Genomic DNA, 8,425 nt, shown 5'->3' with positions numbered 1-8,425 from the left:
CCCTCATTGCCACCTTCTCAAAGGTAGCTAATTTTATTTAAGCGTATCATACACAAAAGATGGGATATCCTACGGCAGGACAAAATAATTGAAGAATTTATTCCAAATAATCCCAAATTAGTATTAAGTAAGGCCAGTATAGTAAGTAATAAAGTTGTCCCCACAGTACAAAGTACAAGACAGTAAAAGTAGAAGATGGGGAACAAAACACATAACTGAACTCAAATTTAAACTTAAATTTTTGTTGAACTTTGAAGCAGTTACTGAGTGTAAAAGTGCAACAAGTGATTCATACCAAGATTAACCTCTTAAAGGAGACCTGTCACCCCCTGTGCCAGGGTGACAGGCTCCTGACCCCCAGCTAGATCCCCTTATACAGACCTCATCCCACCGAGTCCCGCTGCCGGTCCCGGGATGGAGATATCCCAGTCAGAAGGCGGTGCGCACGCTCTGGAGAGAAGTCTGGTGTCCATAGAGAATGAATGGAGCCGTGCGCGCGCTGCAGAGTACAGTCCGGCTCCATTCATTCTCTACGGGCGCCGGACCTATCTTCAGAGCGCGCACGCCGGCTTCTGGCGGGATATCTCCGTCCTGGGACCGGCTCCGGCAGCGGGACTCGGGGATGAGGTACATATAAGGGGATCTAACTGGGGGTCGGGAGCCTGTCACCCCGACACAGGGCCAATTTTCGTTTTTGCGTTTTCGTCTTTTCCTCCTTCTCTTATTTTTTGTGTCACTAATTGTACTTTGCAATGACAGGCTGAATTTTTGCATAAAGTACACTGCGAAGCCAGAAAAAAATTCAATGTGTGGTGAATTTGAACAAAAAAAACACATTTTGTTTATTTAGGGGTTATTTGTTTTTACGCCATTCTCTGGGGTAAAATTGACTTGTTATGCATGTTCCTCAAATCGTTATGATTACAACGATATCTAACATGTATAACTTTTCTTGTATCTGATGGCCTGTAAAAAATTCAAACCATTGTTAACAAATATATGTTCCTTAACATCGCTCCATTCCCAGGCTTATAGCGCTTTTATCCTTTGGTCTATGGGGCTGTGTGAGGTGTCATTTTTTGCGCCATGATGTTTACTTTCTATCGGTACCTTGATTGCGCATATGCGACTTTTTGATCACTTTTTATTACATTTTTTCTGGATTTGATGCGACCAAAAATGCGCAGTTTTGCACTTTGGGATTTTTTTGCGTTTACGCTGTTTACCACGCGAGATCAGTAATGTGATTAATTAATAGTTTGGGCTATTACGCACGCGGCGATAGCAAACATGTTTATTTATTTATTTTTATTTATAACATGGGGAACAACGACACTTTTTTTTTTTTTTACACATATACTAGAAGCCCCCATGGGGGACGTCTAGTATATGCACTCCGAACTCTCATTGATCTATGCCATGGGTCTCCAAACTGCGACCCTCCAGCTGTTGCAAAACTACATTTCCCATCATGCCTGGACAGCCAAATCCAAAGCTTTAGCTGTCCAGGCATGATGGGAGTTGTAGTTTCACAACAGCTGGAGGGCCGCAGTTTGGAGACCCATGATCTATGCTGTATATAGTTACACAGCATAGATCGATGACATAGGCACTTGATTGCTTTCGGCCGAAAACAACCAAGTGCCGAGGCGGGATCAGCGCCATTTTGGCGAAGACCCCGGCAGGTATTAGACACGGAGATCGCTACTCCGGGACAACGTCCCAGGGTGGCGATCTCCCCCCCCCCACTAGACACCAGGGACTGCTGCATACAAGTGATGGGATACAGCTGTCAACTTTGACAGCTGCCTCCGATTACTCAATTAGCGGGCACGGTGATCAGACCCTGCCCGCTAATAGCTGCGGTCCCGGGCGACACGCAGCACCCGGGATCGTGGCGGTTCAGAGCGGGGTCGCCGCGTGGCCCCGCTCTGAACACCTCTTGCGGATGCCTGACGTACCAGTACTAAAGCCCAAGAGAATCAGGTGGAAGAGGTGGTAGACAGACAGCGCTAGCCATCCTCCTACAGAGGACTGAAATTAGAACCTTTAATGACTGTATCCATGCCAAGCATGGTAGGCAATTGTGAAGCATCCAAAGTGGGCGATAGAATGTTGTGACCCATGGAATAAAATTTAAGATTTGAAGGCATATCATTTAATTTTAATTTGAAATGTTATTATTTTTGGAATTTTAAGTTAAGTTTGCACTGGGCGCTTTTGTTGGCAGACGGTGGTGTTGTCGTTTGGCTGGTCTCCCTGAGATCAGCGATCTGTTTCTCTTATGGCTCTACTAGGCATTGCTCCCACCTGGCCAGAATCCTGCTCCACACTGATGAGGGGCAGCACCCCGAAACGGCTGTATGTGGATGGATACCTGGCCTTGGTTTTTTCCTTGTCATTATATTGACTTATGGGTCCACTTGATATGGTGGTTTCCTTACAGGAGCCACCCCTTGGCTGGGTCCTTCCCGGAGGGATATCTGGCTAGTCCTGTGTTTTGAGACAGGCGCCACGGGCTCTTCTTTTGCATATTCAAGTTAAGTTTGACAAATATTTCCTTTTTTTAAAAAAAAAAAAAAATGTAGCCTGCAAAGAAATTGTAGGAGACCAATGTAAAAAAAAGTTGTCAGGTTTACCTTAGACCCATTCCCCCTGCCCTATCGGTGCAATGCCCTGGTGTCTCATGGCCCGCTGGGCTACCCGGTTAAGCCTCCATGTCCTGTAGTCAGATAAAGACTGATGAGTGCTTATTTGAAAAAAATATATACTTTAAGCTCTTTTTAGGAGTGATTATAGTTAAAGGCATAAGGGTTCGGGTGGCTGGGAGAGTTGTCAGGGTTTCCCAGGACATACCCAGGACTTTTTTTTGCTGGGACTGTCACTTTAAAATCAGAACAGTCCTGGCAAAACTGGCACAGCAGACAGCTAAGGCAATACCAATGAACCAAATGCCAGTATATAGTAACAATGTACCATGTGCCAGCATACAATAGCAATGCACAATGTGCCAGCATATGATTTTATTTCACCATGTGCCAGCAAGCAGTACCAATGTACTTGGTTCCTTCAGACTTGACCAATGCACCAAATGCCATCAGATAGTACTATGCACCATGTGCCAGCATGCTGTACCAGTGTAATGAGTCGGACATAAATGACATCCGGTGTCTGTCAGAGTGGTGAGAGCGGTGCTATGGAAGCACAGGGATGGGTAAGTTTACTTTCTTTATTATGTTACTGCACTCTCCTGCCTGCTGCAGATTTTCTTTAGGATTCTCATTTAACAGCACACGATGAGTCATTATACAGTATCAATCTACCATGTGCAATCATACAGTAACAATATTTCATGTACTATCATACAGTAACAATATACAATGTGCCATCATTCCATATGCCATGTTCTATCATACAATACCAATGTATGAAGTGGCAGTATGCAATAAGAATGCATGATGTGTCAGCATATATTTCCTGTGTACCATGTGCTATCATACTGTAACAATGTTCTAGGTGCCATCATACAGTTTCAATGTATGTGCCATCATACTATACCAAAGTACCAAGCATGCAATAACAATGCACAATGTCAAAATACAGTTCTGATACACCATGTGCCAGGAAATAGTTACATTGCATGATGAGTCATCCAATCTATCAAGTACCATCATACAGTTCCAAAGCATCCTGTGCCATCATACAATACCGATGTACCAAGTGTCAGAATATAAAAACAATGCACCAAAGGAACAGCAGCAGTATAGTATCACAGGCATAGGCACTGGCCAGTGGCCAGGCCCCTGGAAGATGAACGTCTGACCTGGATATAGAATAACGGCAGGAAAACTGTTATAGAAGAACATTCTGGACCCCAGGATTGCTCTAACCACCTTTATATACTACAGGGAAGCTTTCCCATTGGTAGAGGAGACTTGAGGTAGCTTAGGCAGTGATTGGGCAGGAGACATATTAGACAAATAAGGGCTCTGATTGGTCACAGGAGATAAGAGATAATTCTAGCTTATTTTCTAGGTTGTGATAGGTTGACCAGGGAATAACCTTAGACTGGCTCCACAAGCAGGTGGTAGATAAATTATGTGCAAAGAACCATGTACACACCTAACTCCTTAGTAGCTTTCAGCATGTGTTTGCTGTAAGTGAATGGAAACCTTAAAGGGAATCAATCACTATAAAATGGTGCCTAAAAATACATCACAATATAGCCTCCCGCACTGTTTCCAACCATATAATTAATCATTATGAGCATTACTTATATTGCCCAAAATGTATTTTGTCAATTTCCTGCGCTAGATGTTGCAGTTTTGTAAAGCTAGTATACAAAAAAAAAACAAAAACATGTTATCCACAAACAAACCATGGGCATATTTTATATAATAATTGTATAACATTTTATATAATAGTAATAATACTAATAATAATAAGATTTATTATAAAAAAAATACAAAAGTTACATAAACATGATAAAAAGTAGGGATGGTCCAACCCGCCGAGGTTTGGGTTCGGCTGAACCCGAATGCTCGGCATCGGATTGCCGCTGTCTGCCCGCTCCGTGCAGCGGGCGGATACAGTGGGAGGACCGCCTGGAAAACTGGGATACAGCCTATGGCTATGGCTGTATCCCAGTTTTCCAGGCGTTCCTCCCTCTGGATCCGCCCGCTGCACGGAGCGGGCAGACAGCGGTAATCATTGTGGATGGTTCAGGTTCGTACGAACTCCGTACGAACTCGGTTCGGACCATCCCTAATAAAAAGTATCCATGTCAATGGATTACCAAATACAGCACATCTACACAGAGTTCACAATAATGAGCAGTATATTTCGGGCGCCTCCTGCAGCCTCTGGAGCCAAGCTAAGGGGGCAGTCATGAACAACTACAGTAGGGGCTGGCTTCTACATAAGAGACTGTTGGGGAGGACTGGCTACTATACAAGACTACTGGAGAGGGCTGACTACTATAATAAAAACTATTGGGGTGGGCTGGCTACTATATAAGAGACTAATTTATGGACTGACTTCTATATAAGACACAATTGGGGAGGGCTGGCTACTATATAAGAGACTATGGGGGAAGGTTGGCTTCTATATAAGACACTATTGGGAGGGCTGGCTACTATATAAGAGACTATTGGGAGGGGTGAGCTACTATATGAGACACTATTAGGAGGGCTAGCTACTATATAAGACACTATTGGGAATGCTGGCTACTATATCGGGCACTTAGGAGGGCTGGCTACTATATAAGACACCATTGGGGTCTGGTTACTATATAAGACACTATTAGGGTCTGGTTACTATATAAGACACTATTAGGGTCTGGTTACTATATGGGACACTATCGGGAGGGCTGGCTACTATGTAGGTCTCTAATAGTAGACCTGGCTAGTATGTGGGGCACTATGGGGGGGGGGGCTACTACATGGGGCACAATTATGGGATTACCTACTGCTTGAGGGATATAATGAGTAACTACCATGTGGGGACAATAACTTTAGGATAGGCAGTGCCAGGAACGCTGCACACTGCTCTGACAGTGCCAGAAACGCTGCATAAAATCTTCATTAAATATCATGGTTGGCCCGCAATTTGTCCAATTTTTTTAATTTTGGCCCACTGTGTATTTGAGTTTGACACCCCTGTTATAGACAAATCACTTATTCATAGTAACATAGCTAATAAGGTTGAAAGAAGACAAGAGTCCATCAGGTTCAACCTAGGGAAACCCTACTGTGTTGATCCAGGGGAGAGCAAAAACTCCTGAGGCAGATAATAAATTGCCCAATCACAGGGAGAAAATCCCTTCCTTAAAATATATTACTAGAAACGCACACAGTGGCCCCGTTCACACTGAGCAAGAACAGCGGAATTCTGTGGCGGAGCTTTCCCAGAATCCCGCTGTGCTCAGTGTCCTGCTTTGAGTGAATGAGAAGGCGTGTGCTCCTCCGCTCCTCCTCAGCGGCGGATCTGCTGTGGATCCGCAGCAGATTTGATGGTGCAGATTTGATGCTGTGTTCATTCATTTAGTCAAATCGGCTGCGATAAGATACGTGTGAAGCTACCCTTAGGCTGCAATCACACGCAACGGATCCGCACCAGGTTACTCGCCGCAAATTTGCGGATCCCTGCCCAGTAAACCCTATGGGCAGACAAACTTGCAGCAGGATGCACATCCCGCTGCGAGTTTGTCCGCAGCCAACCCCGTTAACCCCCCCGGCCACCGGAGCCTATACTTCACCTGGTCCCTGCTCCGGCTTGCTTCGGGGCTCCCAGTGTGTTTACGTCTCGCTCAGCCAATCAGTGCGCTGCGACGGGGCAGCCCACTGATTGGCTGAGCGGGACCTGCCGTGAACCCCTGAAGCAAGCTGGAGCCGGGACCAGGTGATGTAAAGGCCTTGGCGGCCGGGGGGTTAACAGCACGGGCTGCTGACAAACTCGCAGCGGGATGTACATCCTGCTGCAAATTTTTCTGCCCATAGGGTTTACCCGCTGCTGATCCATTACGTGTGAATGTATCCTTAATGTTACATAGTAGTGGGCACTCCTTATCCCAAACACTATATAGACTCACAGGCAGCTGAACCTCCACTCAACAACAATCAATCTTTAGAGACATAGGAAATAGCAGCGTCACTAAAAGTAGACGCTTTATTTCATGTCAATTCACAGACATATAATCAAGTGCATTCAAATAGACTTGAGCAACGACCAGCACTTCTTCCAGCTCACACACTATTATGCCAACAGTCCGGCACAGCTTATATAGCTTCTCTGGCTTGATAAAGATGTTTATGCACCTCGAAATGTATTGCCAATGAAGCTATAAAGAATTTTTTTTACATCTTTCTGAAACTGATGCACCACATGAACACAGTACAGACACAACCCAGAGACCCCACAAACAACAAAAGAAGGGACCCCGGACAGTGACCCTGGGAAATGTTAACAATATACAGTGCAGTAATCCCCCTACATACAGTAATTGATGGACATGCAAATATTACAGGTATATCTCATCTATAAAGTGCGATAAGTGCATAAATACATATGTAAAAAAAATTCATAGAGAAAAATGACTCAAAGTTACAAACATAATAAATACATGTGGGGAGAGAGAAAGACTGGACAACACGTCAGCCAGATAGATAGCAGTATAGTGACTGCTCCGCTCAAGCCAACTACAAACCTGGCGGCAAATAAGGATACAGTGGCCAGGGGGTCACAAACCCAACACACGTTTCACTGCGTGGCATGATATATGGTTTAAAACTGACAGCCTGCATTTGGCCACAAGATGTCGCTGTTTTGCAGTACGCAGCCTGTGTTGTTAAAGGGGTACTCCAGTGGGGGGGCACTTTTTTACTGGGAAAAAGACGCCCATTTACCTCCCCGGTTCCAGCGGCGGGTCCTGCTCAGCCACTCAGTGAAGGAGGCAGGATCTGAGCAGACTTGAAACGGATCCCACCTCCTTCACTGAGTGGCTGAGCGGACCTGAGACGTCACATCTCGGGCCCCCGTCAGACACCCGGAAGCGGCCGGGAACCGGGCACTGGAGCGCCGCAATGCGGGACCCGCCGCTGGTCCCAGTAAAAAATTGCCCCCCCACTGAAGTACCCCATTTAAGGTTGTGCTGTTGTCAAGGGAAACGAACCTGACAGAGGGAAAAAGTAGGAGCAGATGAGGGAAGCAGCCATTTTGATGAGACAGCTGGCTATAGCAGATGCAGACTGAGAGATCTGATGCCATCCACATGAAGTATCCTTCTTCTAGGACCCCATAACTGCTGTAGAAAGCAGGTATACTAGTCTGTGACTGGATCCTGTTGAGAGGGAAGCAATTTGCCAAGGCAGCATAGGAGCTGTGTCAACTCCATTTGTGAAGAGAAATGACTGCCATCTTTTCTACAGAACTGTAACAAGAGGGGCCCCCTCATTCAGTAACCGTCTAAAGGAGACCCGGGTCAGTAGCGTGCACGCCAAACTTTCTGGGACAGATATATTGGGCCTGTAGGTAGTTTAGTCAGGGCTATTGTCTGTGACAGGCCACATTATATTGTAAAAAGCCATGGCATTCTCGGCCATTTTTCTTGTTCTATTGTAATTTATGGTTTAAGAAACAGTGTAACAGTTTAGAACATTGTAAGCTGCTGTGCTGCACTGTAATCGCCCATAAGATGCACCCCCACCTATTGGTTCCTGTTTATTCAGGGAATTTATTGGTATATGGCGGCCGGCCTATCTGAGCTTGCTAATAGGTAAAGTTACTGTGTGTGTATTTATACAACATATTTCCAGGAGACATGCTGTGTAGCCAGGGCCGATTCTATATAGTGTACAAAAATATGACCATACATATTGCCACCATACTTACTGGCCAAATTAATATAATGACTGGGAGATATGTGATA

The sequence above is a fragment of the Dendropsophus ebraccatus genome, chromosome 1 (assembly GCF_027789765.1).
Source record: "Dendropsophus ebraccatus isolate aDenEbr1 chromosome 1, aDenEbr1.pat, whole genome shotgun sequence".
In the NCBI taxonomy this organism is placed as follows: Eukaryota; Metazoa; Chordata; class Amphibia; order Anura; family Hylidae; genus Dendropsophus; species Dendropsophus ebraccatus.
This window is presented reverse-complemented; position numbering follows the sequence as displayed.